We start from the raw sequence: 12,013 nt of genomic DNA on the forward strand, positions 1-12,013 counted from the left end.
CTTGGCGCCTTCTCCGCCACCGGGGCCTCGGGCTCGGGCAGGGACTGTTCGGTGGCGTTCCCGGAGCGTTAATGAGTCGCGTGTGTCTTTCCCCTGCAGCCGCCTCTTCGGGTTCGTGAGGCTTCATGAAGATGGCGCCAGGACGAAGGCCCTACTGGGCAAGGTAAGGCAGCCGCGGGCCGGAGCGCGGACACGGTCCCCTGGCCGGCGCCACGCTTGCTCCGGCGCCCACGGCCCGGTCAGTGCTCATTGTGGCCGGGAACGAGGGCTGAAGGGGCTTCCGGAAAACTATTTTCTGCCTCTGCTCTCCCTCCACCCCGGATACCTCGCTTGCTCCCTTGCGAAATCACTCTCTCCTCCTGAAGCTGGAAGAACGGAGACGACACCGCTTTGGGGCCGAGCCCAAATGGGTCGACAAAATTGCCCACTCTTTTACAGCTTTTGGAGAGTAGGCCGATGATCTCCTGGGTGCTCGAGGGATCGTAAATGTGTGCAGATTTTCTCAAATTTCCGACTTTACTTACCTCTTACGGCTTTTAATCTGTTCCTTCAGACTGGCTGTTTGTGATGTCGACTTAACTAAACGTTTGGGGCTTTCTTCAATCCCTGCTCCCGGAAGGGGGAAGTTGCACGTAGTTTAGGTCCGTGAAGAGTTTGCATTGGGCTGCTGACATGTATCAGGGTTGGTATGTGTTTTACCTGAAGTTAGGTGACTTGTTTACTTTTTTGGTTTTTCTGCCATAGAAATACTGCAGTTATTTGTGAATGTGTTTTCTTCCTGGAGCCTCATTTCTGTATGTGTGACACGGGAGGCCGGGGAGGATTTGGGGTGTAGTCTCTGTTTATTTGTGTGGAAAGTTGTTGGCACTGTCATTTAGTTAAGTAATGGCTGCTCCTATCGGCCCAAGATGGCGGGACAGGGTGGGAGGAGAAAGTGAAGGGGGGGTTTAGGGGAGGGAGGAGAGGTAAACATGGAAATAAATAGTAGCAATGAATAGGCCTCTGCTTTGGAGTGTGTAACTCGGTGGTGTTTAATAAAAATTTTCCCAGATTATTTGCATACAGAATTCTTGTACCTTTCTCTAGCTTGGAAACAACATGTATAACCCTGGTAAATGCTTGTCAACCTGTAGCACATTTAGTTACCCATCAGTAAGCTATTGAACAAAAGCTAGAGTCTCTCTGTCTGCATCAGTTTGTATATCCTGACCAAAATCTTTAGAAGGCTTTCTTAATTGGGACCGTGCAACTTGGAATGTGTGCGATAGGTGTTGCATCCATTAGACGTTTTACTGGCTGAAATCTGTAGCTTTGCATATGACACTAATTTTTATTGTTGCAGTTGAGAAGGAAGTTTGAAATGATCAAAGCCCAGCATTTTTTTTTTTTTTTTTTTTTATTTTTTAGTTATCTGTTTTTGTTTTTAGTTTGGTTTAGTAGTGTCATTAAATCGTCTTTATCGGTTAGTTATACTTATGTTTTTGTTAAAAGTGAGTAAATTACAAGGAGTTTTGATTGCAAATAATGTCCAGAAAGCTGAATGGAAATAATTCTTTTTGATAATTACAGTCCCTTTGAGTATTACAGAAAACTTTAACCGCATAGGTATTAATTGACTTCGTTAAAATTATCGCTGGAAAAATGAACAGTGACTAGTTGAGGAATGATTTAAATATCAGAATTGTAATTCTCTTGTCTTGATCCTCCCCTTTACCAATGTAATTGAAGTATTTTATTTAAAAATATAAGGCAACTGTTAAAATTATCCCAAAAAATTAAGCAAACGATTTAAATTTAAAGATCATTTTATTTTGGAGGGAATATTACCAGTTTAACATGGGGTTGGTAAAGTTGCTTGAATAGTTCATTTGGAAAAGTTTGGCCAAATCTTTTTTGGTTATAGCGTTGAAGCAATAAATGGAATCTGATGTTTTATGTGCATAATGTGTGAAATACTAGTTGATGATTTCATATCTTTAGAATGCTTGTATTAGGATTCACAGTGGATGGCACTTAACATTCATACTGTAATATTGAACACTGCTGTTATTATGAACTGTTTAAATTTTAAAAGACTGAACATTTTCAAATATTTTTTGTGAAGTGTGTATTACTTTTTAGATGTTTGAATACAGCAGCATCTTAAAAGTGAGGAACCTGCAAAACATCATTATATTTTGGGAAAGAATTGCAGCTTTATAAAACATGGGATAATTTGATAACCTAAGCAGTTTGTTGAGTTTAAATAAGTCTTCATTGCTTCAGACTCCATGCTTGCAAGGGCATATCTGCTTAGATTGAGACTCGGTAGGCTTACCATTAAAATAAAACATTCTGTAGTATGTGCCTGAACCCTCATGCAGTTCTTGGTTGCATCTTTGTGAGCCTGAACATAACGGTGTAATGTGTAATGTAAAGCTTGACATTATATAACCTCGCACCTTCTGTTAGAATTGGTTTCTGAATAGAATGAATGAGCTAGAGTCCTGCTGTAGGAAGTACTGAATTATTTAGTTTCATTCCTCTTTTTAACAGTCCTGGGAAACAGTTTTTTTCTTTTTTTGTGGAACGTTGAGCTATGTTGGTTTCAGAATTCTTTTTCTCTATGTCTTAAAAACTAGAATTGGCATTTCTCTTAATAGGTTGGCTGCAGGCTACTTAACTGAGAGGACAGATAACAGACTTGAACATTTCCCCCAATTCCCTTTTTAGCTATGATTTTTGTTCTCCCCTGTCCCCACACCCTAAAAGATTTGCGTATGCAGTTTGTATGACTTTTCTTTTGGACAGAAATGTAGCTGTTACTGCTTGCTTTCATAAATTCTTACAGATATTATTCACTCTTCTTTCAAGCATTTAAATTCACATTGTAAGTTTTAAAAAAATAAATCTTTGACCTAAAAGTTTTGGAAAGCTGAAAGCATTAAGGAAGTGTCTCCTACTTGCTCTCATGTATTTCTTTTCCAGGTGTGCGGTTGGTTTATCTAAACCCTTCTCTTGGATTTCATTGTATTAGAGTCATTGAGAGAATTCTTGTTTGTAGGATTGCCATTTGATATTTAGTGCTTTGGGTTTTGGATTAAAACAACTGGCAATACAGTGTATTATTTTTATGGTATATTTTAAAAACAAGATTGTAAAGAGCTAGAGCTTGCTTAATCAGGGCTCTTGTAATGTAGCAGGTGATCTTAAACAGTTTGCTCTTTAATGCTGACCCTTAATCTTTTGGTAACTTAAGATTTTTTTTTAAATTACAATGAGTTAATGAAAAATTAAATGAAACATCTTAACAGATATTAACTGTGGTTTGTTTTTCAGTAATTTTTGAAAACCTTTTGAGCTACTTTTTAAAAAAATAGGATAAAGACAAGTTAAAGTATATTATAGTATCTATAGCATAAATGTAAGAATGTAGATACAGTAATACTATAGAGTATTGTTAGAGTAATTTATAATAGTAGAAAGCTGGGAAAAGCATTTTCTCTGTGTCAGGCCAAGAGGGCATCTTATCTGTCAGGCTATCTTACCACTTTGTTTTTTTTTTGGTACCTGGGATCGAGCTCAGGTCCTTCTGTTTGCGAGGCAGGCAGCAGAACCTCTGAGCTAAATCCCTGGTCCTGTCTTACCACTTTTAAGGGTTATAAATAAATATTTTTTTTTTTTTTTTTGGTAATTCTATTAATGGAAAGATTATGTAGAATTCTTACAAGGTATGCAATTTAAAATGTATGTGCTTTTTTAAAAAAAGAAGATAATATCAAAATAGTTGGCACTTTCAATTTTTGGGGTAATAGAAGTAGTTTAAGATCCATTGAAGCCTATATTTCCTAAATGTGGTTTACTTGCACATAGAGAAATATAATTAGATTGGTTTTATACTTTTAATTTTTGGATATTGTGATGTTTCAAAACAAATGTTATGTGTTTTTTGTTTGCTGGTACTTAAAGGGATATATCCATTTCCAGTGCTGAAGAAGTTTTGGTTTTTTTTGTTTGTCTTCTGTTTTGGTTTTTTGGAGACAGGGTCTTGCTATCCAGTTTAGGCTGGCCTTGAACTCACCACGGAGCCTGGGAGCTGGCCTTGAACTTATGGCCATCCTCCTGCCTCAGCCTCCTGAATGCTAGGATTACAGGTGTGTGCCACGCCTGGCCTCTAATGATGTTTAATGTTCTATTTGGAAAAAGTAACCACAGAATTAATGTCATGTCTTATGTCTGAAAAATAGTTCTTTAATTTGATGAGTTTTTAGAAAGTATTTTCCAGTTTGGAAAGTTGTCTTCTAAACAGTTATAGCGTCATTGCTTACCTGGACAAAATTTATGCAGTTACTATATGTTTCTTAAAATTTTAATACATTCCTTCTAATAAATATAGGGAAGGAGATTTACCTATCTTTGCTCAAATTAGAACTGTAGCAATACAAAAACAGGCCCTTTGCACTGAATAGTCTTTCTATGCAATCAATTACAAATTGAAATGGCTAAGGAATATTTTACTGCCACCTCTAGATATTTTAAGGTTGTTAAAAATTGTTTCAGAGATGAATTTTTGTGACCTAGCTTGTAAGAGTGGAGTGATAGACCACACACTTTAAACCAAACTGAAGCGTCATTGTTTGGCTAGCTGCAGAGTAAATTTTTTTCTTAGATTATATAACATTTAGTTTTGTTTATAAAGTACTGATATTCTGTATATTTGCAAGGACTTTTGTTGAAACTGTTTTTACTTTGAAATTCATTGTGATACTTTGAGCTCTTTGAAATTGTTGTTAATGACAGATAACAATGTATATTATTAGTGACATTTTTGAAATGAAGTATCCAGAGAGCTAATTTATGTTAACACCACCAGATTGTCTAAGGATTGAAATGGTGGTTAGCCTATTTAGAACCAACATGTACTTATTTGTAGATGAGTTAATTAATGGAATATTATGTAACGAATGCACAGTTGACAGTTTTAGATACTTAGATACTTTTTAGATACTTTTTAGATACTTTTAGAAACTTCACATGTAATTGTATCAATTTCCTATATGGGTTTGTAAGTTATGACAGTAATTAAGAGTAACAAATATTTGAATGTATACTAAGTGCAAGTAACTTATGCTGTTGAATTCAGAGTTTCCTAAGCTGGACAAGATAAGTACTGTATGGCTAACACAGCAACATTAGTCGTAGAAGAAAAGTGTGAAATGCTCTGAAAATTTATGATAGAGATCATTTTAACAAATTATAACATAGAATGACTTTTAATGTGCTGGGAGAGTGTTTCTTGATTGTATTTCTTGGAGTGATCTATTGTGTGTTCTGTACTTCCTGATTTCATTTTGTAGTAATATATACCTTCCTTATTGGTTCCTAACTTGGGATCCTTCTGTGAGTATTCATGGGTCAATTTAAGAAATTCTCTGACAATTTGAAAATGATACTCAAGAAGTAGTTAAATAACGGTCCTTTTGGAGCACAGATCACCTTGGGGTGAGGATGAGGAGTAGATTTTAAACTTTTTGCTTTATAGATTTCCAACCATAGATATGTATTTTTTAAAAAAACTGTAGACAGATATTACTTTGAAAATGATACAGTAAACATTTGGATAGTGAATATACCAGAATATCACCTAAAGGAGAGGCTATTTTTATTTATTTATTTTTGGACAGGGTCTTGCTATAGTTCATGTTGTCCTTAAACTCACTATTTAGCCCACGCTGGCGTTGAACTTTCGGCAATCCTCCTGCCTGAGGCTTCTGAGTTCTAGAATTGCAGGTGTGCACCACCATGCCCTGCAAGATGAAGTTAAATTGCTGTGTCTGTAGTTATAAGAGATACTTTTAAAAGCTTTATTACATTCTATTACATCTCTGAATTTGGTGATCCTTCAGTGGAGTAGTGAATGAAGTAGAGATATTAGGTCGTATTTCTTTCTGTGCCTTTGTGATAATTGCTGTACTCATTCTTTATTTTGATATATTAGGATCTGTTCCATTGCTGATTTTATTTTTTGGGCCTGATGTGGTACAGGCTGATATTTGATTTTGTGGTGCTGGAGATTGAAACCAGGGCCTCATACATTCTAGGCAAGTATTATACTCTTAGCTCAGGCTGATTATTTAGGACCTAATTAAGATCTATAACCTGAGAGAGTGGGAATACTCTCTTATTTAGATAGCTTTTAAGTTTTCTGAGCCAGTTTGTAGGCTGTTTGCCATCTTCTTTTGCATGATTTCGTTTTTAAATTTCCTTTTACCCCTTTTTTTTCCTTTATTCTTTTGTCTGCTTTTCTACATTGCCAAAATTGTTGGTGTCATTCTGTGGTGAATGTATTCTTTTATTTTTTGTAGTTTTGTCTGTGTTAGAATTAGTAAAAGATACTACTGCTAAGTTTGTTCTCAAAAAGAAGGTTGGACTTTGTTAGGGTTGATGGTATAAGGTCACCTAATTATAATATAAGGTCATCTAATTCACTGTGATTTAGAACAATGGAAGAATTTGTTTTAGAGAAAGTATTATTTTCAGTCTATAGATTATCATATTATGTTCATTACATCCTTCTCTTTGGGATTAAGTGTAGTTTAGTCAAGGAAATTTCCAGTATATTCTAAAGTCAAGAAAATCAACCAACTGACCATCACCTGTGACTCAACTTCAACAATTTTCTAATCATAGCCAGTCATATTATTTGTACCTTGCTCTACTATCTTGAGGCAAATCTCAACATCATTCATGTCATTTAATCCATAGATGTTTGTTTGTCTATAAAGTACGACAGTGATGTCTTTGTTAAACATAGAAATGATTTCTTAATGTCAAATATTTATGGACCTTCTATTTTTGCTACATGGAAGATTAGAATTAGTTGTTTGGGAAAGGAGAGGACATATTTAGCTGAATATATGATATGAATTTGTGTTTTAGTTTTGTGGTAGGGTTCTGTAATAGAATATTGTGTAATACATGATGAAAAAAGTACTTTTCCCTAAGAACTTTGAGTCTTAGCTGCTTGCATTTGTTTGGATAGTTTGTATATTTAAGGAAAATGGTTTTAAAACATGGTAGTTAAAATAAATGTTTATGTTTTTGAATTTCGAATATTAGAATGAGAGCTAGAAAAACTTTTGCTTTGCTTGATTGATGCATGAAACATTTGTTGGACTGTTGTGAGTTAGTGGTCATCATGTTCAGGGCAACCAGAAAGACTAAGCGGTCTGACTGTGTGATATAGTAAGTATGATAATAAAGTTATATGCATGCAAAGTGCTCTGAGCTCTCAAATGATGGAGCAATTAGAACACTTCAAACTTTTATTATGGACAGTTTAAACTGTGCACTATTGAAGATAGTGCCACAATTCTCAACATTTTGGAGTACTTCATTTTGAACGGAAAAGAAAGTGAGGGAATCCACAAAGATGTAACATTTGGTCCTGGTTTTAAAACATGAGTAGAGGTTTATTTGGCATATAGCAAGAGGAAAAGGAGAACAGAGTTGGAAGTAGTAAGTAAAGTGTTTTTCAAGGAATTTTGAATAGTCTATTGTTGATAGAGGGCAGAATGCCTCAGTGCGATTGGGAGAAGGTAACCGAATGTGTGAAGGACTTCATCACTGTAGGCTATAGGATGTTTCTGGGGCATTACTGAACTCAGCTCTTTAGGACAAGTGATGTGATCAGAAGTAGATGAAGCAGAGTACAAAGAAAACTACTGTAGTTGTGAAGTACTGATGGTTAGGTAGTAATGTGTGGGCTTTAAGGTTGAATTCTGTTCCTGGTAGTTACCAAATTTGTGATCCTTAGGCAAGCATCTTTTCAGAATGGCTCAGTTTTCTCATCTGGAAAGTGGAAGTGGTAATAGATTTCCTCTGGGACAGTGATGATGAACCTATGCCATGCATGCTGAGTCAGGCTGTATCATTGAAAGCACTGAAAGATTCACCATCACTACTCTAGGATGTTGCATTTTGTGCTAGGGAGAGAAAATATGTAAATTTCCTGACATTGGGTTTGTCATGAAAGGTGCTTGATCAGTTACAAAAGGTGTAGCTTTTAGTGTGTTACTTATTTCATAAAGAATATCTTTTCTTTGATTATAGATCTTTATTTTCACTATAGATTATAGTTTAGAAAAGTGTTACTTTTTTTCAGTCATTAACCTTTAGAATAAGGTATAGGGATTTCCCTTGAAGACCAACAATGAACTCCAGTATTTTTACTTAGTTTACTGATTCTTGGGTAGAGTTGTTAATGGTGGGTATATGGTGGGAAGAAAGAAAAACTAAAAACCACTGGGTCCGTTAAGCTGTGAGATAGCATGGATTTTACTGCATAGTTTTGTAATGCTCAATGGCCACTTAACATTTTCGACACATCTTCTCTATTAATCGCAGGGCTGGCAGGGAAGAACAATGTGGACTTGATCTCTTGAGAACCTGTTGCTTTAACTGGAAAAATATTTGGTGAGCACCATTAACGTAGTTAGTAGGCATTGGTATTTTCTCAACTTGGCTGCTCAAAATGCTTATTTGGTTGGGAGACTAAGTGATAAACTGGAATAAACAATGGAGTAGAAACCTGAAGACTTGAATTTATGGGTTTGTTGCCTACTTTAGTCAAATCACTTAATTTTGCTCATAGGTTCACTATCTGTTAAAAGAAGGGCTAAGTGGGGCCAGGGATTTGGCTCAGTGGTTCTGCCACATGCCTCACAAGCACAAAGGCCCGAGTTCAATCCCCAGTACCAAAAACAAAAAAGAAGGGCTAAGAATTAGAAATTTCAAAAGTGATTATATAACAGCAGAATTGTAGCTGGTTGTTCATTTGAATTTTTTAGTTTGACTCAGTTCTTTAAGATTTTGACCTAGAAAGAGAACATGATTAAACTTTGTTCTAGACTGTAATTTTCTTTGATTTTAGCCTCTAGCCTTTAAGACCAAAAATTGAATGAAGGTATATAATGGAACCCAAGTTGCCTGTTTTTGTTAATCTAGTGCTTACCCATTCTTTTAACCTTAGATATGTTCGCAGTTTCTTTCATCCTGTTTATTAATGGTTAGTGCTTTGACAAGATCATGATGAGAGTATGAGTACATTCTCATATATATATATATTATTAGAATATGCCAGTATTTTGTTGAGGATTTCTATGTCAAAGTATCACAAGAGATAGTGATTTCTAGTAACTTTTTGTGCAATATTTGTGTGGTTTTGGCACTGGTAATACTAATCTCCATAAAGTGAGTTCTGAAGTGTTTCCTTCTTCTGGATGAGAATGTCTAAAATTGATTTTAATTCATGTCTAAATTGTTAGTTGAAATTCTTCAGCGAAACTATTTGAATTTTTTTTTGGAGCTTTCCATTAGAAATTCAGTTTCTTTAGTACTTTAGGGCTCTTCAGATTGTCTGTCATCTTTGCTGAGTTTTGGGAGTTTGTATTTTTTGAGGATTTGGTTGAAGTCGAATTTATGAGCATCACATTTATTCCTTTATAGTCATTTTAACGTTTGGAAGATCTATCGCGTTCTCCCCATTTTCATTTCTAATGTTGTAATCTATATCTTGAAATTCTTCATTTTTGCCAGTTTTTCTGAAAGTTTATCAGCTTTAAGAATTTCTATTTTTTGGAGAACCAGTTTTTTATTAGTTTTTATTTTATTGAGATGGAAGTCTTGCTATGTTGGCCACACTGGCCTTAAACTTGCAATTCTCCTCCTTCAGCCTCCCGAGTTTAGTGGGATTGATTATAGGCACTTAACACCATCCCCTCAGCTTTATTGATTTTTTCATCCATTGTTTTCAATTTTATTGATTTATTATCTGATCTTTATTTCTTTCCTTCTACATGCTTTGGATTAATTTGCTCTTGTTTTCTTCACCTATGAACTTGGATTAATAATTTGAGACCTTTACTTTTCTCTTAACAATTAGCATTATAAATTCACCTTTCAGCCAAATTTGCTCTGTGCCACTTATCTTTGTATGTTATATATTCATTTTCATTCAGTTCTGTGCATTTTAATATTTCCTCTGAGAGTTCTTGTTTGGTCCATGAAATATTTAGTAGTGTTTTGGTCACTTTCTAAGTATTTTGAGATTTTCTTTTTGTTTTGTTATTGATACTTAGTTTGATTCTATTATGGTCAATTAATTTTCTGTGTATAATTTACATTCTCATATTTGTTGTTTATTTTATTGTATGGGATATAGGATATGGTTAATATGATGACTTTCCATGACTGATTGAAAAACGTGGGTATTCTTTTTGGGTAAAGTTTGTACTGTATCATGAGCATTAAATCCTGTTGCTTGATTTTTTCATTTCTTCTCTATCATTTACTGATTTTATGTCTAGGAGTTCTATCAGTTGCTGAGTGTTTGGTATTACAAATCTTCAGCTGCAATTGCTGATTTGCCTACTCTTTTTTTCTAACAGTTTTTACTTTCTTTACTTTGAGGTCATTAGGTCTGTACACATTTAAGGTTTCTATGTCTTCTGGTGGGTTGATACTTGTATCATAATGTAATGTCTATTTTTGTTTTACTAATGATTTGCCTGGCTCTGAAGTCTATATTAATATAGCCACTTCTCCTTTTGAAAAAATTTGGTATTTACATGATATATGATATTTTTACCTTTTTTTGTGGTGCCGGGGATTGAACTTGACCTTGTGCATGATAGGCATGCACTGTACAAGGAGCTACATCCCCAGCCCAGTATATCTTTTTCCATTCAGTCTATTCATGTCATCATATTGGAAATAATTTCTTTTTTAGAAGTATATTGTTAGTTAATTTAGAAAAAAAATCACTCTTCCAGTCTTTTAATTGCTGAGTTTAGACCTCTTAGATTTGGTATGTTAGGGTTTAAGTCTACTGTTTCATTATTTTTACTTATTTATTGTGTTATTTATTCCTGTTTCTTTTTTCCTTCCTTCCTATGGGTTATCCGAATTTTTTTAGCATCCTATCTAGATTTTCTATTTTTCAATTTTTTCTTTCTACAGATTTCTTTGTGGTTGCTGAGTCTAGATGCTACAATATTCATTTGTAATTTATCACCATCTTTTGGTATTGATGTTTTACCACTTTGAGTAAAGTGCAGAAATTTTATTTCCATTTAGGTCCTTTGCCCTTTACACACACACACACACACACACACACACCCACACCCACCCACCCACCAGTGATAATGGGGCTTAAACTCAGAGCCTTTCACTGAGCTACATTTCAGCCCTTTTTATTTTGAGACAAGGCCTCACTAAGTTGCCCAGGCTGGCCTTGAAGCTTAGATGGATCATCTTGTTTCAGCTTCCCAGGTAGCTAGACTTACAAGTATACCAACTGCATTCACTGCCCCCCTCTATTTTTGAAATATAAGTTTCTTAAGTATTTCCTATATGTACATTGAATACTGCATCAGATGGTACGATAGTTTTGTTTTGACCAGCAAATACAATGCGGAAACTCATGAATAATATTTATTCCTGTTTTTTCCTATTGTAGTGTTCTTTCCTTTCTGAAATTTTAGCTGCCTTCTGTTATCATTTCCTTTTTGTTCAGAGAACTTCTTTAGCCATTCTTTCATGGCAGATTTGCTAGCAACAAATTCTTTGTTTTTCTGAGATTGCCTTTATTTTCCTTCAGTCCTTAAGTATGTTTTTGCTGTACATAGAATTCACAGTGGCCGATTATTTTCTTTCATTACTGGAATGTTGTGCTATTTCCTTCTGTATGGTTTCAGATGAGAAATTTTGTCATGCAAATTGGTGTTTCCAGGTAAATAATGCATTATTTTTGTCCTTGATGTTTTCAGCTTTGTTTTTTGGTTTGTTTGCCTTTAGTTTTCAGAAGTTTCATTAGGATGTATCTTGGTGTTAATGCCTTTTGTTTTCTTTGTTTTATTGTGTTTAATGTGTTTCACTAAATTTAGAAAGTTTTCAGCTATTGCATCTTTGAAATATTTCTTTTTCTTTTTGTTCTCCTGGGGATTGAAACCTAATAACTCTTATACACTAGGCC

General features: G+C 34.9%; 1 protein-coding gene across 6 annotated transcripts in view; it reads left to right on the plus strand.

The window, feature by feature from the left end:
* Window positions 1-59: 59 nt before the first annotated feature.
* Window positions 60-12,013, plus strand: part of Kdm6a (lysine demethylase 6A) — a 201,215-nt gene continuing 189,261 nt past the window's right edge. For 3 of the 6 annotated variants that reach the window (XM_010628373.3, XM_010628377.3, XM_010628376.3), the window contains exon 1: window positions 60-163. The gene's annotated coding sequence lies outside the window, so the exon portion shown is untranslated. The remainder of the gene's footprint in view (window positions 164-12,013) is intronic. The other 3 variants (XM_010628371.3, XM_010628375.3, XM_010628374.3) reach the window with 1 other exon arrangement.

Source organism: Fukomys damarensis, unplaced genomic scaffold (genome assembly GCF_012274545.1).
Source record: "Fukomys damarensis isolate Sample0158 unplaced genomic scaffold, DMR_v1.0_HiC HiC_scaffold_39, whole genome shotgun sequence".
NCBI classification, from domain to species: Eukaryota; Metazoa; Chordata; class Mammalia; order Rodentia; family Bathyergidae; genus Fukomys; species Fukomys damarensis.